This window comes from Balaenoptera acutorostrata, chromosome 1, assembly GCF_949987535.1.
Source record: "Balaenoptera acutorostrata chromosome 1, mBalAcu1.1, whole genome shotgun sequence".
Lineage (NCBI taxonomy): Eukaryota > Metazoa > Chordata > Mammalia > Artiodactyla > Balaenopteridae > Balaenoptera > Balaenoptera acutorostrata.
The window spans coordinates 145,313,094-145,339,260 of NC_080064.1; the positions used below are offsets into that span (position 1 = coordinate 145,313,094).

Below are 26,167 nucleotides of genomic sequence, written 5' to 3' on the forward strand. Positions count from 1 at the left end.
TTCGCTTCCCACCCCCTCTTCCCAGGCCCTTGCCCAAAAAAGGAGAAAAGGAAGCTTTAAATCGTCACCCTAAATCCTCTTTTATCCTTGACATAATCTGCCAGGATTTGTGCCCCTGCCAATGCAGTGGGATTCTGGTGCCCCAGGGGCCCCTTTGACTCCTGACAGGGCCCACAAACATCTCCCCATTCCCACCCCTCCTCCCCCCAGCACACAATTGGAAGGAAAAAGCTTGAAGATTTTCCAAAATATAAGTAAATAGTGTCATCGGGGTAAGTAGGAGGACCTGGGTAAGCAAATCTCTTCACATACTGAAACCTGGTCATAGTCAGAGCTGAGTTCCCTCCCTCAAATCCCAGATGAGATGAGCTTCTTAGCAGAAGCTGAGTCTACCAAACACTGGCAGAGTCCACGTCATTGGGGGGAAGTGTGACATCAAAGCCATCAACTGGTTCCCAACTGATCCATCCTCCTAATGGTCACTGCCACATGTGGAACAGAGACTAAATGTTCTCTCACATATTCCTCCAGATAACCCCTCTAAAGTAAGCTCTGTTCTCTCATTTTACAGTTGGGGAAACTGAGCCTCAGAGAGATTGAGTAACTTGCCCAAGGTCACACAGCAGTATGTGGTAGAACCAGGATCAGGTCATCTGACCCAGAGGCCTGGCTTATAACCATTCGGCCATAGTGCCACCGACATGTGTGCCTTGGGTCAGCATGCCATGTCATCTCAGTTTGGTCATATTCTTTGCCTGGGCCACCATTGAGCCAGCTTCTCGAACTTCTTTCCAGTATGCTCTCGCCTTCCCTTCCTTCAGCTGGAACAGGTACCCTAAATGTGTCTCTCCTGGACCGAATCCACAAAGTACTCCTCACTAGTGGACATATGCTGCTGTGAGCACATGAAAGGGACCCCAGGCAGCCCTTCCCTCGCAGCACCTACCGCAGGGGGTTCCTTGCTTTTCTTCCCTCCTTCCTCCCTTCCTCTCTCTCTCTCCCTCTCTGCCTTCCCAAGCTTTCGGCTAGCATTTCCAGCTTTTCTACATGCCAGCTAGATGAGCCATCAGAGTCGGCACTGGTCATTCAAAGGAGGTCTTATAAATTCCATCCTCTTCCCCCAAGACCATTCCTGACAGACCTGTCCCCATGACAGGGTCACTGTAGCATTCTCAGGGCCCTACCAGCTGAGAGGGTCCCACAGCTCTCAGCAGACGACCGCCTTTTGTCAAAGGCATTTTGTGAAGGACTTAATGCGTTGTCACTGAATTTGTTTACCATTGCTACATGACTTATTGGGCTAAGGGGCAATGAAGGCAGGCATCTCGTATAGCCCATATAGCCACCTCTGCACAGCACCTCCAGAGTACTCAATTCTTGCTGCTGACTGGCTGAGCCAGGTGGCCACTGAGTGCACGTGACAACCAGCAGCCAATCAGCGCTCCCCACACCTTTTTAAAAAGATTCACATGTGTTTAATGTGTATAAAGCCAAGAAAAAGACAGTCCCAAATTCGATAGCAGTATTCTGTACAATTCATACGGTGGGGTTGAGAGGGAAGGTGAAGAGGCCGTAGAACCTACACCCCAACATGTACAAAAATAATAGCAATTCCCACCTGCAAGGAAGACATAGCTCTTTTTCCAGCCACCCGGTCTGAGTGAGGGGACATATCACAGTAAACCCAGCACGGTGGGAGCTAACCCATAGGGGCCCAAGGGGCTGGTGGGGGTAAGGAGGGGCAGTAGTCCTAGGGGAGGGGCTCTGAGGAGGTCCTGAGGCGGTTGTCGGCTGTGCGAAAGCTCAGCAGCTTGTCCACCATGGGCGGGCATAGAAGAGCTGACTTGCCAGACTCTTGGGGCGGCTGTGCTTCTCCAGGAGATTCAGGCAGTACTTGTGGAAATCCGGCTTCTAGTCGATGTAGGTCACAGCTGCCATGCTGGGCACAGGATGAGTTTGCTGTGGTCCTGGAAGACGTCGCAGGATGTAGGATGATGGTGCTGTGCTTGCAGAATCAGGTAGGCAGGTAGGGTTGTTGGACTAGTTCATCACCTTCCCGTGGGTACCCACCTTCAGCAAGTGTTCACTCATGTAGTTTTGGAAGTACTTGGAGAGTGATCTTCACGGAGGAGTTGGGATGGGAACTCACGGCGAGGGAGAACTCTGCACCACCGTGCTCTATGAACCACAGACTGTCACCAAGGCACCAAAGGATGAGGTGAGTCCAACCATCGGAGAACACCCCCGACACTTTGCTACACGGCTGATGCCCGAGGCTGCACTTGTCCCAATCGTCCCCCGCTTGCTGACTCAGAAGATGGGGGTGCCAGAGGGACCCTCAGCCTCCTCTTGCCTCACCAGCCCGTCTCAGAGGGCCTGGAGGCATTCACGCTATGCAGCCGCTATAGCATGTCACCAAGGTGGCACTCTCTGGTCTCCTGGACCACTGGTCCCTCTTTTCCCCAGGGAGTCTTGGGCATAGAGTTCTCTAGGCCTTTATTTAGGACTATGAGAGTCTTCCTGTTGCTGGGATCCAGGCTTCTGGGAGCGATTGAATACCTTGATGGAATGGTGGGGCAGGTAATGGGAGATGGGCTGGGATGTAGCCAGAAGTAAAGGACTCGTCTTGAGCTGCTCATGAATGATCAGGTGAGCAGTGGGACCTGTCTGCGGCATCTTCTGGAAGAGGGAGGTGGCCACGGGGTTGATGTGCTTGGGGATCCTGCATTCCTTCTTCTTGATGCAGAAGTCGGTCAGTTTTAGGCAAGAGATCTCAAAAGGTGATCTACCCACCGACAAGGTATATATCAACATGATGCACCCAATAGGCCCCCCGTCCACCAGGAAACGGTGCCCTTTCTTGCTCAGAGCCTCAAGAGCTACGTATTTAGACAGGGTTTTCTTCTTCTGTTCCCCATCATATTCACCTTTGGTTGCCGGGCCAGATCCCCTATTTTCACCTCCAGATCGTCATTCAGGAAGAGTTTGCCCAGCTTGAGGTCCCGGTGAATAACCTGGTTTGGGTGCAGGTACCGGCAGCCGAGGACCACGTGCTGCAGGTAGCGGCGGACCTCGGGCTGGGTCGTCGCCTTCCTCCGCCGGTGCGGCTCCAGGGGAGATCTTCGGCGGCAGCAGCGCCCCAGCACCACCAACATGAAGTTCGTGTCCACGTGCACCTACGACTCCGTGCTGGTGGGCGAGAGGGCAATGAACAGACATCTCCAAGGACATCTTCTCCTTCCGGTGCGGCCTGAGCAGCCGCGACTCAGGCAGGATCTTGCGGCCAAGCGCCTCCTCTTGGCGTCCTCATCCTGTCAGAGATCTCAAGGCACTTGGCGAAGCCGCCCCTCCCGCAGGAAGCGGCCCGGCAGGCAGCACCGCCGACCGCGCGGCTCCACTAGGACCTCCGGGATCTCTTTTGCCTGCTGGATGGCGGTCGGGGGCCCTGGGAGCCACAACTCCAGAGATCCCGGCTTTCCCCGGTGGGCTGGTGCCCGCGCCAGCGTCTCTGCAGCGCCGCCGCGCTCGTGTTCCTGGAGTTGCTGGGCAGACGCCGCAGGATCCTGGCAGAGGTTTGACACCGCTCCGCTGCTCCCCGAATCAAATGCTGCACCGGGCCTGTTGCAAAAGCCTTTTTTTTTTTTTTTTTTTTTTATCACAACCGGGGAGGAAGAAGCGGGGCAGGAGTGGCTCAGGTCCTCCAGGTACCCTGGGCGGCCCCGCCCCACGCGAAGCCTCCAGCCCCAGGACTGGGTTTATTTCCTCGGGCAGAGGGGAAGTGTAGGGAAGGTGGCTTTATCAGATTAAGTCTCACTAGTGAAAATGCTCAGTCTCCCAGCCTCTGTGAGCAAGGCGAGCAGCCTCCTGTGTACACAGTGGTTTCCAGGCTGGTAGGTGGTTGTTTTTCCTCCAAACCCTTGGCTAGCTCGGCCTCTCACCCGAGGGCTGTGGTTTGGGGAATGTTTTGACTTGAAACATTCAGGCCCCTGGTGGTATTTGGAGTTGTGAGACCCTTCTGTGCTAAAAGGAAAAATGAATGGTCTATTTAGAAACTGCTAACAATTCACAGTATAAAGAACAGGCAACAATTCTGCTGCTGACAGGCTGGTTTTCTAAGGGTAGTCCCTGGGGAACTGGCTGGGTGGCAATCATGGCCCCTACTCTGGATACTTCATCTGGAAGACCCCCTGCTAGTGGTGGCAATGCTTCCAGAAAGCCTCTGCCCTGGAATCCCTCAATCCCTTCCCAGAACACGCTCTCCTGGGGCCTGCGGTGTGCTTGGGCTGTGAATGAGACCACTTTTCCTAAATCCGATGAACTTTGCTCTTGACAAAGGAGGGAAGGGTGGTTATTTGGGAATGCCTGAAACAGCTTCTCTTGGGTTTGAGTTGTGAGATTTTACCTATCACAGACGTAGACAGAGTTCCCCTGAAAGAGGAAACTGCCTTTCCTCTCAAGGACAAAACACATATCCCGGGTGTTTCTGTCACCAGAGTGATGCTTCTTTCCATTGCATCCTAGACTCAGAAGAGAAGGTGAGAATCACAGGCTTTGAAATAAACACTCAACCTAATTAAAAACTGAACAGTTTTCTAAAATACCAAAGCTTGCTTCAAAGCTTGACCAAATTAGGGATGGTGTTCATCTAATTTATCAAAATGAATTCCTTTATAGATACAAGTAATCCCAATCAAACCCCTGATAGGCTTTTGTGTAAAAATTCACAAACTGATTCTGAAGTTTATATAGAAATGCGGAGGATCTAGAATAGCAGAAACAATTTTGAAAAAGAAGAATGAAATTGGAAAACTAACACTACCTGATTTGAAGACGATTTTTAAGCTACAAAAATAAAGACAATATGGATTTGGACACACACACACATAGCATAGGCATACAAGTATAGAAAGATAGATTAATGGAACAATATAAGAGTCCAGATGTGGGCCCACATGTGTAGTGTCAACTGATTTTAGACAAAGGTGTCAAGGTAGTTTGATGGGGGTAATTTGATGCCTTTTTAATGCATTGTGTTGGTACATGATTGGACATTCATATGCCTAAAACTAACCTTGACCCTTACTTCAAACCACATACAAAAATTGACTTGAAACGGATCATAGTAGTAATGCAAGAACTAAAATTATAAAGCTTCTGGAAGAAAAATAGAAGATAAAACCTTGTGACCTTGAACTAAATAAAGATTTTTAGCTAAGCACAAACACAAATCATACATCATAAAAATAAAAATTGATAAATTAGATTTCATCAAAATTTTAAACTCCTGCTTTTCAAAAGATAGTGTTAAGAAAAATGGAAAGACAAGGCACAGACTGTGATAAAATATGTGTAAAACACTCAGCCCATGGGGGTGCAAAATGGTACCCAGTTTGCAGTTTTTTAAAAAGTTAAGCATCCCCGTATCATAGCACCCAGCAATCCCATTCTAAGGTACTTATCCAAGAGAAAGGAAAGCATACGTCCACAAAAAGACGTGTACTCTTAATGTTCATAGAAGCTCTATTCATAATCACCGAAAAGTAGAAACCATTCAAATGCCCATCAATTGGCGAATGGTTTAACAAATTGTGGTATCTTTGGTATAAATTGGTAAAAAAAAAAGGTGATAAACGGACAACTACTGAAACTGATACATGTAGCTGTATGGATGAATCTCAAAAGTATTATGCTAAGTGAAAGAAGTCAATCACAAATGACCACATATCAAATGACCATTTATATGGCATAATGGAAAAGTCAAAATTGTAGAGACAGAAAGATCAGTGGTTACAAAGGGCTCGGAGAGGGGGGAAATGGCAAAGGGACATGAGGGTACTTTTTGGAGCAAGAAATGTTCTGTATATTGCTTGTAATGGTGGTTACACGACTATATATCTTGTAAGAACTCCTTGAACATATATTGAACACTTTGAAAGGGTGAATTTTATGATATAGAATTATACCTCAATAAATCTAATTTTTAAAACATGAAATCCCCAAACCAGTTTTGATTAATAGAAGCTCATTAATTTGGATCCCCCTTATCCCTATTTAGGAACAATTTATACCCACAGGAGCCAGAGTTGATACTTGCTCCATCTAAAATGGTTGTTTTAAACCTTTAGTATCCTACTAGCAGGAAAGAGGGGGGAACTCAAATTTGTAGGATGTTACCATGTGCCAGGCAGACATCATGCTAGGCATTTTGCACGTGATTTTATTTGGTTCTTGTTATGGGCTGAATTGTGTCCCCCAAAATTGATATGTGGAAGCGCTAATCCCCAGTACCTCAGAATGTGACTATATTAGGAGATGGGGCCTTTAAAGAGGGGATTGAGTTAAAATGAGGCCATTAGGGTGGACCCTAATGCAACCTGAATGGTATCCTTATAACAAGAGGAAGTTTGGACAGACAGGGAGACAGCAGGGTTGCATGGGCACAGAGGGACGACCATGTGAAGAGGCAGCAAGGGGGTAGCCATTTGCAAGGCAAGGCCTCAGGAGAAACCCAACCTGCCAACACCCTGATCTCAGACTTCTCGCTTCCAGAATTGTAGGAAAATTAATTTCTGTTGTTTAAGCTACCCCGGCTGTGTGTTTTGTCTTGGCAGCCCTCGTGGACTAATAAAATCCTGCCAACACTCTGAGGTGAGGAAGGCAGGAGGAAAAACACAAGGCTCTGTGAGTGCTGGTAGCTTGCTCAACTCCAGGGGCTGGTAGGGCAACCTGGGGAGAAACACAGAACTGACACCCAAAGCTCCCCACCACCTAGATTGCAATCGTTAGGAAATCAGAGCTGGTTTCTTCTCATCCTTGAACAATCTGTACTCCTTTTTCTCAGTAAATGTTGAATTGATGTAAACAATTAGAGTAACAAGATTTCAGGATGCAGGAGAGACCTACTTTATTTATTTTTATCAATTTATTTATTTATTTTGGGCTACGTTGGGTCTTCGTTGCTGCGCGTGGGCTTTCTCTAGTTGTGGCGAGCGGGGGCTACTCTTCATTGCAGTGCGTGGGCTTCTCATTGCAGTGGCTTCTATTGTTGCGGAGCATGGGCTCTAGGCACGCGGGCTTCAGTAGTTGTGGCATGCGGGCTCAGTAGTTGTGGCTCGCAGGCTGTAGAGCGCAGGCTCAGTAGTTGTGGTGCATGGGCTTGGTTGCTCCGTGGCATGTGGGATCTTCCCGGACCAGGGCTCGAACCAGTGTCTCCTGCACTCTCAGGCAGTTTCCTAACCACTGCGCCACCAGGGAAGTCCCAAGACCTACTTTAAATATTCAGCTATTTTCCAGGACAAAGTAATATCACTGATTTTTATAAACAGTGACTATGATCATAATAATTGATACCTTTGCCCATCCATTGTGCCCTAGGGGTGGCACCCAGACTTGCTCTCAAGCAGGTCTTATGGGACCTGCGCAATGAATGCTTTCTTAGCCTAGATGTTCATTCATTCCACAAATAGTTATTGAGCACCTATGATAAAAGCAAAAGTCAAATTAAAAAAAAATTTTTTCTCGGGCTTCCCTGGTGGCGCAGTGGTTGAGAGTCTGCCTGCTAATGCAGGGGACACGGGTTCGAGCCCTGGCCTGGGAAGATCCCACATGCCGCAGAGCGGCTGGGCCCGTGAGCCACAACTGCTGAGCCTGCGCGTCTGGAGCCTGTGCTCCGCAACGAGAGAGGCCCGCGCATCGCGATGAAGAGTGGCCCCCGCTTGCCACAACTGGAGAAAGCCCTCGCACAGAAACGATGACCCAACACAGCCAAAATCAATCAATCAATCAATCAATCAAAAACATACGCATCTGATTCAAGATCCTCATTAAAAAAAAAAAAAAAAAAAAAAAAAAAAAAATTTTTTCTCTGTAACAGGTTTATCACCAGATCCTAGATCATGCTGACCTTTCGCCCATTAGAACAAATAATTAAGGGAATTTTGCTGTTGTTCATTTGTTTTTTTAAGTCAGATTCTTTTTTTTTCATTCTGGGCATCAAAGCAAAGTGGAGAAAAGAACCCAGAGGTAAGGACTTGCAGTTCAGAAACGGAGGATCCCTTTATACTCTGGGGACCTCAGGGGGCAGAGACTGACCTCTTGCCATGATTCAGTTGAGCATCCTGGGAGCTCGGCAAATAGTGATTTTTGGGTAAATGTTTGTTGAACTGAAGTAAATTTTGAATGATTCAACTGGTCAGCGTGGGGAGCAGCCACTCCCAGGGAAGTGACTAGATGTGCCTTGTGTGTGTGTGTGTGTGTGTGTGTGCGTGTGTGTGTGTGTGTGTGTGTGCCTTTTAAATTCGGCCTCACAAAAATTCAGGTGAGTTGGGCCGGACTGAGAGAAACCATCAGCTTGGCCAAGGAAGGGAACCACTGAGTGGAACCAGAAAATGAAGCAGAGGAAACAATTCTGTGAAGAATCAAGTAGTGCTTCTGGGTTTGAGAGGCCAGTGCTTATCCGCACAGAGATATCCAGTGAGCAGCCAGGAGCCTGGAGGAAGCGACGTCAGACCACGACGACAAGGTGACCCTGGGGGCTCAGCCTGCTCCTCCATTGCCTCCTTGTCGCCTCCCCACCAATCGACAGGCGTGCTGATGTTACCTTCTAAATAGTTCTTGACTCTTTTCCTGCCTGCCTGCCTGCCGTGCACAACTCCAGGCCCTCGGCCCCCCCTCCTTAGATCACTGCCTTCCGTCAGCTCGCCCCTGACTATCTCTGCCCCTTTAAATCCCCCCATCACACTGTCACCAGCGTCTTATCCGAAATGAAATTCCTAGGATCTCCCTTTCCTGTTTAAAGCCTGTCACACGCCTGTCTCCCTCTCATTCTTCACCCCTGGGCACAAGTGTCCCCTCCTCCAGGATGTGGTCCCTGATGCCCCCGGATCAGCCGGGGGACCCCTGTGCGCTTAGATCTCACGTGCATCCTGCCTGACCACACGGAGGCTTCGTTACCTAGGGGTAAGTGTTCCTCCCCCAGAGCCCGGGAGCCCCTCGGCCTGCAACCAGACCTGGCATCTCCACCCTCAGCACCTCTCCCAGTGCCCGGGACACACGGGTATGGCACTCGCCTTGGGAGGGAAGGAAGGAGGCGGAGAAAAAGCAAAGAGGGCCGGATACCAATCTTGAAAACTGTCTGCGTGTGGTGGAGGAATTGTCACAGTTCCCACGTCCTACCTGAGGGGGCTCAGCTTGCTGCAGAGGCAGGAGAACTTGGGGCTAACTCCTGGCTTGGCCTCCTCCTAGCTCTTTGGCCTTTGTCAGGCTGCCTAACCTCTGTGGGTCTCAGTGTTCTCTTCTAAATAAAGGGGTAGGACCAGATGAACGCCACAGTCCCTTTAGCTCTGGAGCAAAGGACACCACGGGTCACCAGCCACAGGAGCCTTGGCCCCATCTCAGCACTCAGCAACTGACCACCCAGAACCTCCTGCATCTGCCCTGCACCCTCCTGCCTGGTCTTCTGACCTCCCTCTCCCCAAGCTGCAGGGAGCCCACGGCGGAGTCATTAGAAAGCAGTGACAGTCACAGCCTTGCCCACGGACCCCACCAACAGCTTCCATGGGGGATTAAAGTCATGTGGCTTCTCTTCCGAGTTTAACCAGCTGTTGTCTGGGGCTGGGCTTCCCTTCTCATAAACTGCTGAAGCCCCGATGGCCATGTCTTTGGATCTTCTTTATTGTCTCCTTTTAAACCTCATTAAATTCCTCTTTCCACCTACTGCTGGAGAGGATTCTGCCAGGCCTTGGGGAAGCACTGCCCTCCTCCCACAGGTAGCCCCTCCTCCCCGCCTAGCTGGGCAACAGCCTCTGTGAATAAGAAAGCGCTGGTGGGCTCAGGCTGGGCATCGTGTGGCACTTGTGGTGTCCTTGGGCCCTGCGCCACTGCGGAGAGATGGGGTGAAGGACACAGCCTCTCTCCTCACATTCTAGTAGGAAACACAGGTAAGAAATAGCTACTGAGAAGGATGGAGATAAATGACAGGAGAACACATCCCACTCCTTCATGAATTCTATTTTTTTATCTCCCAATAGAATCTAAGCTCCACAAGGGCAGGGACCTTGTCTTACTCACCACTGGATTTCCTGCACCTAACACTGCAACTGCCACATAGCAGACCTTCAGGAAATATCTGCTGGTTGAATGAATGAACATCACGTTCCTTGCCATATCCCCAGCTCCCAGCACAGCACTTAGTTCAGTAAATTCTTGATAAAAGAACAAATCAATGAGGGAGTGTCAGAGCAGGGCTTTATAGGATGAATAAGAGTTAACCAAAACAAAGGACATCAAAAGAAAGGGGCAGGAGATTCCAAGGGCAGAAAGGATAACATTTACAAAGGCAAGTGCAAATGTGCAGTTTTCACAGAACAGCAGCTTGTTGGAAGTAATCCAACATTTGACCTGAAAAGAAATTTAACTAAAATTTTGCATAAGAGTAGCAGAAGACCACCTAGGTGTTCTTTTTTTAAAATGTTGAACATTTGGGGAACAGTTGAATAAACTGCCATATGACACAGGGGAGTGTTGTACAGCCGTTACCACGATTCAGATGGCCATTTTTTGTGTGTTTCTGAATAATACATAAAGTGGGCAGCAGAATTCAATAAAGCCTGTACATCACGACTGCCTTGTAGCCAAATCAACAGTTGCATTTGGCTGCTGGACATTGTAACTTTTCAAAATGTTTGTATATTTCAACATATTGTCAATGTTTTTAAATAGACAAAAGGGGGGGTGCAATAAACAGTAAAGGCCCACAGTCTCCTCCTAGTGCCAAGTCCCAGGGAACACATTCCAGGTGAGGAGAGGGATTCTATTTACATTTCTTTCCCTTCTACCACCAACTTATCAGCTTTAGATCATTAAAAAGTCACAGAGCCATGGTGTTTCTATTATATTGATCACAACTTTTTTTGTTTGCAAGTAACAGAAACTGAATTCAAACTAGCTCAAGCAAAAGAAGTAGCAAGTGCAGAAGCGGGTTCTTTCTATGTTTCTGTGTGTATGTGTATCTATCTATCTATCTATCTTTGTCTATCATCATTTATCTAGAGTCTGTCTATCTAGGGTTTTCTTCCTTCAAGAATAGCCTCATTTTCTCCTACTATAAATAGCTTCCTCTTTGCAGTCAAGGAAGCATGCTTCTTTGGATCCATCCACATAAAAATCCCAGGAAAAGCCTTTGATGAGTTCTGCTTGGATCACATGCCCACTCCAGACCAGTCCCTGTGACTAGTGACCAACCCGGGTCAAGTGTCCTCCCATGATGAACAGCACCTTGACTGACAGATCCAGGAAAATAAGAGAAGCGTTCTCCCAAAGGAAGAGATGCTGAGGAAAATCAAACCACACGTCACCCCACAGCAGCCTTGCAGATGTCCCAGGCAGCCAGGTGTCATGTGTGGGTGGACACACTGACATCATATCCTCATTCAGCGTAGGAGAAGGTAAACTTTGCATATGCGTTTTTCATTTCTTACTGTAACCTCTTTTCTGGGTCTCAGTTTCTTCACCCGTAAAGTGTGTATGTTGGGCTAAATTCACCTTTAAAAGTCCGTTGCAAATATGACCTTTAGTACTTCTGAGATATTTACACTTAGAGTCTTGCTAACATCTGAATAATGGAAATGTCTGTTTCCTTGGTTGATTGATTCATGAGGTAGTTTTGGATATTTTAACTTTGTTGTTGTCAGTCATTTAAAAAAAAAAAAACTTAATCTGTTATTCTGCAAAGAAATCTAATCTTCTTCCCAAAGAGCATTTTTCAGTCTCATTCAGAACCTCGATTATTCGGATCATCATCTTTGAAAGAATGAGATATTTGGGGGTGAAGTACTTTAGATCCATCCCGATTTTTAATTCTTAGGCCCAAACATTTTATTATTTCTAATCTATCCTGGAAGCTGCAGGAAGGGAAATCATTGCTCCCTTAGATTATCTGGAGCCCCCTTGACCTTGGTAGAGAATAGTATTCCAGGAGGGGAGGTCTCTGAGCCTGAAACAGTGTCTGTGTTATGTTTACTGAGTATCTATCATGTGCTTATGAAGTGCAAGGAAATCGAAATCGCTGATGCATCAGCCCTTCACAGTGGTGTGGGACTCTGTGCCTCTTCCAAGCCTATCCATCTGCCCTACTCCCACCCCCACCAAACCTGGGCCAGAGCAGGACAGGTGTAGAAAAGAGGGCCCAAAGAAGGAAAATGACTTCCGGTCAAGCGCTAGATGGTAAAACTTGAAATTAAAACCCAAGCCTTCTGACTTCCTCTCTAGTTCTCCTTCAACATGATCCTCCTCTGTCTCACCTTCACCTCCAGCCACATTCAGAGCCTCCTTCTCCAAGGCTTAAAACCAAGCCCGACCCTTCCTCACCCTCAGCTCCCAAGACCTGCTTAGTAGCGCCGCGACCCTGACCACCTGCCATGCTGGGCCTTTCAGCCTTGCCTCCCACGAACATCTTGAGTGGGCAGCGTCACTTCCAGGCATCTGCTGTGTTTGCAGAGAAAGCCCTTTCCTTAACCCAAGCCTAATAATCCAAAGTCTCACTCCCCGAGGGATCTTCCAACAGCCAAGCCTTTGTTTAATTGTGGAGACTGCCCCCACCCCGAGGTGTGTCTCAGTTCTGTCTGAGGCTCCCCACATACAGTCCCACTGCCCTGCACACAATGGAAGACCTGTGGCTTTCTTTCACAACCCTGAGGATGTGACAGCGGATGCTGGGGCCGCCTGCCAGCCCCTGGGGCTGTGGAAGCTTCCGCTGGCTGGCTGGGGTGACTGGCAAGGTCAGCATCCGGGCCGATCCTGGACCACAGGGGCTGCCACCTGTTTGGTGTTTCCTAGATCACTGGCTCAGGGAAGGGGTGACCTGACTTCTCCCAGAACCTCCCCCTCACATCCAGCAGAACCTTATTCCTCAAAGATCACAGCTTTCTTCAATGGGCTTGAGTGGCCACAACCTGATAGAGCAACAGAAACTTTCCAACTTGAGAAGAACCCCCAATTGTCCTCCCATTCATTCTTCGGAAGAGACTAGTACAAACCATAGCTAACTGTCCATTTCATAATTTTTTTTTTCTTTCATAAAAATATTTATTGGACTCACTAGATTCTTGGCAAATTAATGAAGCTGACATGCTTTTTCAGAACCTTCACTTTCCTCACGTCTCAAAGCCCATCATAAATGGTCCCTCATCCAGGAAGCCTCTCCTAGAGTTTCTATTTTAATTCAATTTCATAGGACATAGAACCCTCAAGGGTTTGCTGCTCACCTCTGTCTTCTCCAGTCAGGCCTTGCCTTGGTGACTGGTACTGCAGCTAACTCTGTTATCACTAGACTAGACTTGGACGGAAACATCCAGAAGCAGAGTTTCGAATTCTCCACTCCTCATGCAGACGCCCCCAACCCATCAGCCTTTTGAAGCCCATTCCTTCCCACAGGACATCTCTACCCTCAGTCACAGAGTACTTCGCCAAGAAACCCAGTCTCTCTTTGTCCTGCTGACTCTGGCCTTCTGAACGTGATAACCAGATTAGTCTTAACGAAACACCGTGATGGTGCCTTGCACTGACTCAGAAGCATGCATTAGTTTTCTACTGTTCATAGAATTTTGTCAGTCGTTCATCAAGGATTTGTTGAGCACCTACTATACTAATTACTCTGCAAGACCCTGGGGATATAAAAGTGAGCAAAATATAATTGCAGTCTAGATGGGAAGACAAACATAGGTAAGGAAAACAATAAGTACATTTGGTGCTCTGCCAGGCACACAGAATAGGAGCATCTAGGCTGGCCTAGGAGGGCTTTGTCAGGCAAGGTGGAGGTAAGACAGATAACCTGAATAAAACCTCCCTTACCTGCGTTCTGTGTCCTTCCATCCTCCAAGCTGTCCCCACTAAGAGTGTCTGCTCTGAGCATGCCACCCTGCCACCAACTTAAACACGTTGGCCCCCCTGCCTTCCTCCTTCTTCCTCTAGTCTAAATGGTTTCTCCTGGTGTGGAACTTAAATCTACAACTAAATGGTGAATTCCAGCAGAGCAGGACAGGCAGTCTTTGAGCCAAGTTCAGCTCCATGGTCTGCAGAGGACTGGTTTCAGTGCTTGGAGTAAGTACTCTGGCAGAGACAGTCAGTGCTACAGCCAGGCGATGGTTGCCCAGCTAAAGATGGCATTTCCTCACCCATCAGAGGGCATGTAAAAGCGGAACGGAGGTGCACCGCTTCCGGGTCTGGACCTTAATGATGCTCATGCTCTCCTCCACGCCCTCATCCCTCTTCTCCTGGCTGACATCCACATGTGGCTGTGGCCCTGCCTTGATCAAGACCTTCAAAAGAAATCAATATCCTGGTCCTTAAGCCGTTGTATTGTTGGCTCTCTTCGTTGGAGGCTTACCACACCTAATACAATTGCCAGCACACCGACTTTCAGGTTCCACTGCAAGCATGGAAAATCTAGCAATGCTATGCCTGCAATCTTGCAGGGCTACAGTCAGCAGGCCATGAGCCCCAGCCAGGCGCAGACCCCACAGTGCCCAGTGAGGCTGAGAGCTGGTGCCCCTACCATGGCCCTTGAACTCTTGCTTTTCTGCCCCTTTACTCTTCCCCGTGAACTGCCTGATTCTCGCAGGCACATTTGCAGAAGCATTTGAGCCTCAGAGCAGAACATGATTCAGAGAGTCCTGTGGCTGATGATCCATTTGCCTGGCTCTTCTCTCAGGAGTTTGTCCTGTTTTAAAATCTAAACCAGTTATCTCACCCCTGTTTTAGGACCTGGATCAGACCCAATGCCTCCCCCACAACAAATATTCTATAATATCCCCTTTATGTTCCTTAAATTAAATTAATATTATCCACCTACATACGATTCTAAAAATCAGTATAATGCCCTAATGGAATGTAAAGGCAAAATAAAACCAAAGTCGCTTAGGATAACATCAGATGTGTTTCAATATGTAAAGGTTTGGTGCGACTGCGTCAGGAGCCAGCAGGAAGTAGTCAGATCCTCCCGTGCGGAAATCTGACAGCTGCAGACGCAGACCGGCACAGGCATGTGGTTTTGGTAACAAATACCACAAGTGTCATTGCCATCAGGGATCTGATTCTTCCGAAAGATGAACAACTCTTGGTAAAGCCCCAAACAATACAAAAGTCTGTCTTCCTTGATTTTCCACAGCCGTTAAAACATGAAACAAGTACTCTTTATGTGGATGAGTAAAATGGAGTTCAGGTTTACTCTCAGACCATTCCAAACACATCCTCCGCTGAGAATACACAGAGGGGCCCCAAGTCGTCATGCAGGGCAGGGGCAGTTCTTGGCTGGGGACACCAGCCAGAGCGTTTCAGCCTGTCCAGCATCTCTGACCTTTCCCACTAAATGGTAAGATCATCCCAGGCCACTGTTAATTAAGACAGCCAAATACACTCGGGCATTTCCAAAGGTCCCCTTCCAGCAGTTCTTTCCCCATGAGAACCGCTGCTTCAAACCCAGAAGATGCACAGAGAGGCGACGGCGATGTCGAAGCAAATATGAATAGGAATAGAGGCATCGCCTCATCTTGATTTTCTGTGACTCTCTGGACTTGGTAGGCTTGTGTTCAGCAAAGCCACGGGCGATGGTCAGAAAGGACTGTGCTGGGACCCGCGGTGAGTGCGCTGCTTTTCCCTCTTTGACTCGGGAGAAGAGGGGGAGGTGGCCAGCTTTCTCCCTGCTCCCCTGGAAACGCGGCAAGACAAGCTCTCCCTCCTCCTTTCTGTGTTGAAAAAGGAGGTATAAATAAAGCGAGAGTCCGAAACTGAATGAAATCCAGTTCTCCCATCCCTCTCATCTCCTGCCTATTAATAGCCTCTTGGAACGAGTCACATTTGAGACGTTTATTCACCGCCTCTGAGAGCGCGTTCACCTAAAATAGTTCCCGGGCCATTTTTCTCGGCTGCTGTGATGGTGTACAGCCCAGAGGGACACCGTTTCTCAAAGAAATGTGCGTTCAAGCCGGTTCCACCCGGCCTGAGGTGGAGCCCAGAGTCAAAACACCAATCTCTCCTCACAGACTTAGAAAACATGGCATATGAACGCTTCATCCTTTGGACCCTTCCCCAGGCACCAGCCTCTTGGCTTCTCATTGAAGAAACCCCCTACTTTCTCCTCAGGCCTTGGTGTTGTCTAAGCTCTTATATGGCTCCCAATGGCCTTCTGGACAAGTGCTGCGGTGGTTACAGATGTGTGCAATGGAGGAACAGTGGCAGAGAGAAAGTGAGCAAGGTGTACTTCTTCTCAGGACCCTCCTTGGTCCTCAGATCCGATCCCCTCTGAGCAAATGCCTCACTTTCCTCATTTCATGCCATTCCACCCCCTCATTTCCTCGTCTGTCCAAAACCATCTTTAACTGTCTGATGGGGAAGGATCTGACCTGACAGGACAATTAAATATTAATACCGTGATTGAAGAGCCTGTGTGCAAATCAATTAAAAATAGGACATGTGGAGCTGAGACGTTTTCAATCTATTTTTTTCTTTCTGTCAGGAAAGCTGTGGAGCTCAGCCCCCGGTGCCCTGGGGCTGGGATGGATCCCAGAGAGCACCTACACCTTCTGCCGGTTGGGTACCCAGCCACCACCCTCCTCGCCTGGGGCAGGTGAAGGGGCTGATGTGGCCTTTCTCCTGCCAGGAAGACGAGCAGGGACTTGAGCGCAGATCACCCCCTCCGTCCGTCTCCTCCAGGACCAGATGCCGCTCTCTCTGGCTCCCATCCCGTGCCAGCTTTCATCAGATGTTTGTCATTATTTGCTAGTTTTGTTTACACCTTGTTCTAGAAGGTGAGGGAATACATTAAGGGCAGGAACTGTCCTCTTCATCTTTCCACGCAGATCCCCCCACCCCCAGTCCCTGGAATCTGGTGCACAACTAATAATTGTTTGTGAAAAGAATCAGGAGGGCAGAAATCTGCCACTTTGTTACTACTTCCTGTTTCCAGCGGTAAATCTGTTGCATAACAATTAAAAGCTCAATTCTTCTACTTTCTTCCAAGTCGACTTGAGGTGGCATATGAGTGACAATATAGCGTACTCTGAGAAAGTCCAGAACAAATGAGGATTTATTTCTGTAAAAAAGAAGAGAGGACAGCTCCTTCCAGACCCCTGACACAATGTGGTTCTTAGGTAGATGGACCCCAAAATAAATTCATCGCCAAATAAGATCAGAAAAGGCATCAAGATCCATTGCAAAATAAAGGCTCTGGGACATTCTGTGGTCAAGAAATCCACTTAACATCCTTTAATTTGGCATTTCCCAAATTTTGTTTTGTGGAAATGTGTTAACATCCTGTAGAACCAGGCAAAGGCTGGCCCAGCAGATCTCTAAGTTCCCTTTCAGCTCAAGTATCCCATAGTTTTAGGTCTTTAAAAGGAAAAAAAAAAAAAAAAAAGGCAACAGTAGGAACAAGGAATTGGAAGTCAGAACACTTAAGCTTGATTTCAAGCACTGCCTCTCATTAACTGAAAAACCTGGATAAAGTCAGTCTTTCAGAACCTCAGTCTTCTTATCTGTGAAATGGGGATAATGATGGTATCTGTACCATTATGCTGCTTTGAGGATCACATTAGGTAACTAATGTATGCTAAAGCAATTTATAAACTGGACATGGCAGGTATATATCAGCTATTACTATTATAAATTAAGAACGAAACAGAACTAGAAGTTGAACCTGAACAATTTCTTATCACCTAGTCACCTGCTGGAAACTGGTTTCCGACAGCCCTGACTGCTCTTAATACTTCGGAGTAAGGACACATATTTTTTTAAATGGAGCAAATCCCTTGAATTCTTTCTTTTTCTTTTTCAGATCAATACTTTCAACATCATTTCAATTTAGTATCTGTGCCAGGAAAGGAAAGAAATTAAAAACAAACAATGATTTGTTCTTCTATGCAGTGACCCTCCAGTTGAGTGAGTTTGGGGCTTTTCATTCAATGCCAAATGCTGGTGGTCAAATTAAAAACAGAGTACAAGACAAAGAAGACACTGATAGAGAAGAAATTCATTGCAGAGAACCAAATTCCACTACAGCAAATTCAATACAGACAGTCCTAAGACACAGTTCTTCAGCGGGAAAAAAGTGTCCTGCTGCTTTCAGAACAGCTCTCTTCCCGGGTAGAAGGAATGTTGCTTTTTCACACCTCGTGCTGGTACCTGGTGAGAGTCATCCTGGCCCAGACAACACTTTCCTGTCTTCTGCACATAATAAATAGTATAAATTTATGCCATGAAAAAAAAAAATCACATCCCAAATTCTTCCACCTTGTTTGTTTATTTTCCTTCTTGGTCTTTACTCAAAACATGACTCTTGGCCAATTCAAACCTATTTGTGCAATGTGTTTAGTTTTTTAAAGAATTGTTTCTTTAATGATACAATGAAGTTGAAGGTCCAGTATTGAGTCTGCATGATGCAACTTTCTAACTGATTTTTTTCTGTGAGACTATTTCAGATTCTGATTGAATCACTGACTTAACATTGAAGGATATTCTCAGACGGGCTGGTTCTCAGCAGCAAATGGAATTCCTCAGAGAAAACGTTACAATTGTTAAGAAATGAAATAGCTCTCCTCCCAGGGCAAGATGTGGCCCTGCAGGTACAAAATGATGGCATCAGGATTGGGAAAAAATGGTTTCCTGCATTTTATTTGATTTATGGTGTAAAATCAAAAGCCCAGGTTCTGCATTTCTAAAATGTTCTGGTTGATGAAATTCTGCTCATAACTTTTTTTTCTTTCAATTTTATGAAAAATGTGATGCATTAGCACAGGGGAGAAAATGTAACCTCTCAATATTGCTGAAACCCAGGAAGGTTTCATTCAGCAGTGCCTGTTTTTGTGAACTTGGACAAATCTCTCCAAAATAGAAAAGTTCCACTGGTAAACTGTTTAGAAATGAATTCTCTGAAAAAAAATGCAAGGATATTCTGCTGTTTCATCACTTGCTGATTTTCCCCCACTGAATTTCATATCCTATTTTTAAACTGTTTCACCTTAAGATGACAAAGCAGAGCTTTGAAAATAATATGGAGTCCATTATTTTAATTTGCTTATTAAAGTAACTTGTCTCTTAATTCGCATTAGATTCAAAAAAGAATGCTGGTATGTATGCTTAGTCCTTTGTGTTTATTTTCCAGTCAATTCTTATGATTTTATAATATAATTTTTATTTTCCCATTTTTCAAACGAGGAACCTCAGTTTTTGAGAGTTTAACTCTTTAGCCCAAAGATGTGCGGTAACAACAGCCTTGGTATTGAACCCAGTGCTGTCTGATTCTACAGCCTATGTCCCCCCTCTGTACCTCATGCTGACTTTCTCACAGCTAACAATACATCGAATTCTGGAACAGAAAGGAACCTCAGAGATCATTTGTGGAAAACTCCATTTTATGTGAGGAATTGGAGCCCAGAGACATGAAATGATTTGCTCAAATTCACGTAGTTATTTATGGGATAAGAGCCATCACTTCTCAGCACCTTCTGACTTTTCTTTCAGAATTTTTCTTACACAGTAAGCACTCAGTGTGAGCTTTTGTTGGGATTTCCCTTCCCAAATGAAACTAGCTTTATTGTATTATATTATATACATATATATAATACATATATATACATACACACAAATGATAAAAACAGCATTCATGCTTGAGGATCTGTTTCTACACATAACATTTCTGATGCCAAATGTGTGGGTTTTCCACACCAAGCAATGCTCCAGTTCTCTGTGGAGACCAACAAGGTATCCTCCAATTTAATTCAATTCTGACACTAACTTCCTGGAGTGAGTGCAGACCCCAGAGGTCAAGGGCTCAGTCCCACCAGACTCCCCCCATACGCCTGCTTCAAATGCTAGTCACAACTAGTAGGTCCCCAGGTTACCCGCACTTCTATCTGACTTGGCTACAAATCACGGGTTCCCATGACCCCTTCCTCCTCAGGTTTGAAAAATTTGCCGGTAATAAATGGCTCTCAGAACTCAGTGGAACAGTTTACTTACTATTACCAGTTTATTACAAGGCTATTATAAAGGATACAAATGAACATCCAGATGAAGAGATACATAGGGCAAGGTCTGGAAGGGTCCAGAACACAGGAGCTTCTTCTGACCCTACAGAGTTTGGGGTGTATCACCCTCCTGGCATATGGATGCTTCTCCAACCCAGAAGCTCTCTGAACCCCATTTTCTTTGGCCGTGTCGCACGGCTTGTGGGATCTTAGTTCCCCGACCACGGATTGAACCCGGGCCCCAGCAGTGAAAGCCAAGGCTTAACCACTGGACCGCCAGGGAATTCCCCTGGATCCCATTGTTTAGGATTTTTATGGAGGTTGTATTACTTATGCACAATTGATTAAATCATTGGCAATTGGTGATTAGCTCAATTCCCAGCCCCTGTCTCCTCCTAGGAGGTTAGTGGTGAGCCAGTGATCTGTGAATCCTTCCAGCACACAGACCCTATGCCTCTGATCCTTGTGACATGTTGGAAGAGAGCTTGCTGTGTGCATCCATTCTTCATCTCCTTCCCACAGCCTTCTCCTTGGGCAAGGATTTCTCTCCAGCTGTGAGCTTCTTATTCACTTACACTAATAGGTCCTTGTCACTCCGGTTGACAAGTGTCCCCATCTCGTGCACTTTAATCCTCTAATCCAGTTATTTCTGTTTTAGGAGCATAAACAAAACTCTTCTGGTTTGCCCTTTTGGTTCCCCATTGCTTATGCTTCCCTATTCCTCCTTCCAGTTAAAGCAAGAAAAATCAGACCAGGATCTCAGCTCATGTTAATCCCTTTCCATTTTTGCAAAATCGACTGATGCTACACGAGCCCTCAGAAGTATTTTCTTCAGGGCTCCACCACTTTTTTTTTTTTTTTTTTTCCCACCACTTTGAGAAGCAGCAAAGCTTGTCTTTGTGTTGTCCCTACCAGTGGTGTGCTGCTAAAATACATACATAGGGAAAGAAACAAACAAATAACCCTGATTTGTAGCTTTTGCTGATTTCCAATTTCTGTGGTGTAAATACTCCCCTTGTGACAGATTTCAAGCAACCAGTGGTTTTATAACCTTTACCACCAGCCTGAAAATTTCCTGAGTATTTAACAATTAGCTTTTGAGAGCATATAAGGGCTGGCTCCAGCACATCACTGGCAGGGCTTCCCTCCAATTCTCCAGGGCACCCCAGTGAATGCCCACCTTGTTCTCCTTGCATTGTCATTGACTGACACAATTCTATCATTACTGAGCACTCACCATGGCCCACACTCTCCTGGGGACATTGTGTACCTGATCTCATTTAATCCTCACAAAATCAACTATCCCTAGCTCCACTTCACATGTCATGGTTACTGCTGGGAGAATATCACCCTCCACTTGGTCTGAGTGAGAAGTGAACATAGGACACTACACCTGTTAGGTAAAGCAGCACACCCCTCGCAAAAATATATTTTTTAACACAATGAGTTCTTTTAAGCATAATGTTTTTCCATTACAAAATTAATGAGCCACTTTGTAAAGAAAATTGGAAAGCAACTATTCATTCTCATATATTTTAAGAATTATTTGGTGTCATGATAGTGTTCATGATACATTGCATTTTAAATGTGGGATATAGTACTGTAGCATGCAATATGATACCAATTCTGTATATATATATATATATATATATATATATATATATATATATATATATATATATATATATATATAATGAAATACCAGAAATAAAGAAAAAAGAAAAAATGTCTTAACAGTAGTCATCTCTGAATAGTGGGAAGTAAAGATTTTTCTTATTTTCTTTTTTACAGTTTCTGTATTTTCCATAATTAATGCATCAACATGTATCACAATTTTAATGAGAAAAATATAATACGTATGATTTTAATTTGGACAATATAAAAATGAAATGAATTGAGACAATTGTTCTCTTCTGACTTGAAAATCTTTCCATTCTGATTTAAGGTAATGTTTTTGCAAGAGACTTAATTTAAAAGAAATAGCACCAATGAGCATGGGCTCTGTAGTTCTCTGCCCAGGGAGGTATCGGGGACTCTCTCTAGGCCTTAACCCTCAAGGAACTCTCCCATGTGCCTTTTTATATTATCTCTAATTTTCACAAAAACCCTGAAAGATGAATATGGTTAATCCCCTGTTAGAAATGATGAAACTAAGAAACTCATTCTCCATGAGGACAGGTGTTGTCTCAAATATCATGTTGCCACAGAAAGCATCTTTGTATGGGCGGCCTAATGGTCAAGAGCATGGTCTTCCACCAGGCAGCGTCAAGTTCTAGGCCCGGCACTGGTACTCTCGGGTACGTCTCCATGGGCAAGATGTTGAACTAAGCTTCCGTTTCTCATAAAATAAAGATTAAAAGATAATTTCCCTTAAAGGGTTGTTGTGAGAATTAAATGACATATTGTTCAAAGCCCTTAGCATGATGGTTAGCTAGGTTAGCTACAGGCTGCCGCAGCGCTGAGGTTGGAACATGGATATATCTGGCTACAAAGTCCACAGTCTCCACTCTGCAAAACTTCTTTTCTCCAGCAGGACTCCTCTTCTTTGTGAGGGTTTTGTTTTTTTTCATCCAGGTCAGGGAACTTTGCCTTGCTTCCAGCATAGCAGCCCCAACCTTCACCAGGCCCTGTTTTTATCTATGTGAGGTAAGGTGTTTGCCAGGGACCTGGGGCGGGGGGCTGGGGGCTGGGAACCTGGGGAGCTGGGAGCTGGGGAGCTGGGGATTGGGGATCTGGGGATCTGGGAGCTGGGGATCTGGGGAGCTGGGGAGCTGGGGAGCTGGGGACTGGGGATCTGGGGATCTGGGAGCTGTGGAGCTGGGGAGCTGGGGGCTGGGGAGCTGGGGGCTGGGGAGCTGGGGAGCTGGGGGCCTGGGGAGCTGGGGGGCAGGGGGGCTGGGGAGCTGGGGGGCTGGGGGGCTGGGGAGCTGGGGAGCTGGGGAGCTGGGGGCTGGGGGCTGGGGGCTGGGGGCAGGGGGCTGGGGGCTGGTGGCTGGGGTCAGCCTTCTCTTCAGCCCTGTGGTCTCCCAGGAACCTGGGGGCTCAAGATCCTTCCGCCTGCCAGGTGGATGGAGGACAGGACCAGCTCTCTCTGTCCCTATAGGAACTCCGTTCTGTCTCCAGGTCGAGTCTCCTCCTTGCTGACCAAGCATCTTGAGCAGCTGGGTTTCAGCTGCGTCCTTTCCTCTGGGGGAATCTCTGCCAAGCTGTCAGGACCTGAACTTCCGTGTTTACCCTTTCCCTGTTACACCTCCCTCAGGCAGGTGGCCTCGCACCAGAGAATGTCAGAGCGCTGGCTGGGAACACGCCCTCCCGCTAGCGCGCAGGCAGCTCCCATGCTCTTTAGTCTTCGGAGCAGCCCTGCCAATTAGCTTGTACTCTGCCCACTTGCCCAGGGCTAGAAGGGAAGCAGGCCACGCTAAGCAAAACCAGACAATGGGCTCCCAGGACACCGAGGGCGCGGGAGCACCTGCTGTCCTCTCCTCTGGGCTGAGGTCGGGGTGGGGTTGGAGGGGGGCTTGCAGGGAGGGGGTCCAGCTGTGCACTCGCCCCAGGAAGTTCTTCCTCCACATTCCAGATGGGGCTCCAAGGGGGCCGCCCAGAGGAACGGGGTGGGAAGGGGATCTCTCCGGGCCGGGGGTGTTGGCACTCACACCTGGGGGCAGTCACATTTCTGTTCAGCCAGGAAGAATGCCTTTAGAGCAGGGCTATGGCTTCTCCATCTCTGTGTCCTGTGGGGTCCCCAAGACTGCGCTGGCCACTGAGACGGTGCAGGTGGAGGGCAGTGTGTGCGATGGTTGAGGTTGAGGACTGTGTGAGGGAAGCAGGTGTGGGCTCTCGTCCCACCTCCCTTGCTCGCCCCCCCTGTAACCTCAGCTACTTGGCTTCTCAGCCAAGGTTCCTTTCTCGAAAAAGCAGGGAGGATAAAAATGTCTACCTCACAGTGTTACTGTGAGGATGAAAAGCAATCCAATGTGGGAACACTTGGCACATAGAAAGCACTCAATAAATTGTGGCCATTTCATTTACAGAATTCATGTAGTCTCTGTTTATAGATTTACTGGACTCGCTCCCGGGATGAAGAAAAACGTAAGCCTTATCAAGGTAATATTTTATCTCCGAGGGTAACTAAAGCACCAGAAGTCAGAAGACAAAGATAAACAGGAAGATGTAGTGAACATTCTCAGAGAACCCTCAGGTGTCACACACTGGGCTAGGTGTCTTACATGTGATATCTCATTTTACATGGCAGGTAATATTTCTGAAAGATCAGGCAGCTAAAAGTCAGACAGCTTGCTGCCACATTAAAGAAACAAAAGAAATGTTCGTACTGGAATGCCTGCTGTGTCAAGACACCTAATTAGAAAACAACGTCATAGTGAATAGTAGAGTGGGACGTCCCTGGTGGCGCAGTGGATAAGAGTCCACCTGCCAATGCAGGGGAAATGGGTTCGAGCCCTGGTCCGGGAAGATTCCACATGCCACGGACCAACTAAGCCCATGCGCCACAACTACTGAGCCTGCGCTCTAGAGCCCGAGAGCCACAACTACTGAGCCCGTGTGCCACAACTACTGAAGCCCACGCGCCTAGAGCCCGTGCTCCACAACAAGAGAAGCCACTACAGTGAGAAGCCCGTGCACCACAATGAAGAGTAGCCCCCACTCGCCTCAACTAGAGAAAGCTCACACGCAGCAACAAAGACCCAATGCAGCCAAAAATAAATGAATAAATTTTTTAAAAAATTTGTTTAAAAAAAAAATAGTAGAGCAAGTCTCCAGCTCTGCCAGAAGAGCTAAAATAAATGTGCCAACAGGGGAGTCACAGAGTAAAGTTAATTATCATCCTGGTGATTCCGCTGATTCCACATGCACGACTCGGAGGTTTGACAGAACTGGGCATGTGTTGGGTCTTGGTGTCACGCTAAACGGTAGTGCTTCCAAACACACTTATATCGCCGAGAGAATCCTATTCCAGTCGGAGATCTTCACGTCCGTTGAACTTGTCTAGTTATAAAGAAACATCATGGTAACTCAGACCACCAAAATAAAACGCTTTGACAATGACGAAGCAACAACGGGATGTTGGATTTATAGAGAGATTTTTATTTCCAGCTCATCGAGACATTTTACAAAAGCAAGGTAATCATTTCACAAAGATTATCTTCACCTTCCATATTGGGACTCAGAGACATATTCTTACAAAGACAGTGCTGGTATCATTCATTCATTCATTCATTCCATCTCTCACTTATTTTTCCATTCATTCAACCACGTGAGTTGAGTGCCGTTTCATAATGGGTAGAGGTAGGGTGACATAAAATGCCAAATAAGAAATGGTACAGTCCTTTAGGCACAAAGCCTGTGAGGGAATAACCCAGTGGCAAAGACTGGCAGTTATGCAAACAACTGTAAGCCAGGTTTATGCCAGGATGGGATGTCTGTGCTAAGAATTCTGACATTTAGCGTGCAGGTGATAATGGCACTGTTGAAGGATTGTGGGCCTGAGTGTGAGCGCTCTAGGAGCAAATGGTGTGCAGGATGGAGGAGAGGCAAGGAAGCCAGTTAGGAGGTGAGTGCCGTCATGCTTCATGGCTCTACTCCCACTGATGACTGCCTCATTGTCAGTTCCCTCCTCCACCCATGGCATCCAGGCCTTTCCTCCACCTCTTGGCTGAAACTATGTTTCCTGTGTCATGAATGAACCTCTCCTGGCCAAAGCCCAAAAAATACTTTCCCAGTTTTAGCTTATCAGATCTCTCTACCCTACTTGCATGGTTAGCCACTAACTCTAGCTGGAAACGTTTCTCCGAGCACAGCCTCTTGCTCCTTTATCTCCTGCTTCTCCCGGGGGCTGCTGCTCTGGTTCAGGTTTTTCATGACTTGCCCGTCCACAAGGCCTGGTGTTTGTGAGTCGCATCTAACACTCTCCCTGGGGAATGTCTTGCTCATATTTGCAACTTCTGCAGCTAAAATCCCTCCTCTGTGGATAATCTGTTAATAAAGAGAATCTGAAAATGAGGACTCTCTGAGGGAAATTTTTATCACACAGGTGCTCTCAGCATTATATTATCATGAATCCATCTCTACTTATCTATCTTAAGATGAAGATTTGGGGTCAGATAGACAATGTCCTCCTCCACTTTGCCCTT

The 26,167-nt window shown here is 46.9% G+C and overlaps 1 pseudogene; it reads right to left on the minus strand.

Annotated features, from left to right (window-relative positions):
• Positions 1-1,750: 1,750 nt before the first annotated feature.
• On the minus strand, positions 1,751-25,967 carry LOC130704582 (serine/threonine-protein kinase PLK1-like; annotated as a pseudogene).
• Positions 25,968-26,167: the final 200 nt, after the last annotated feature.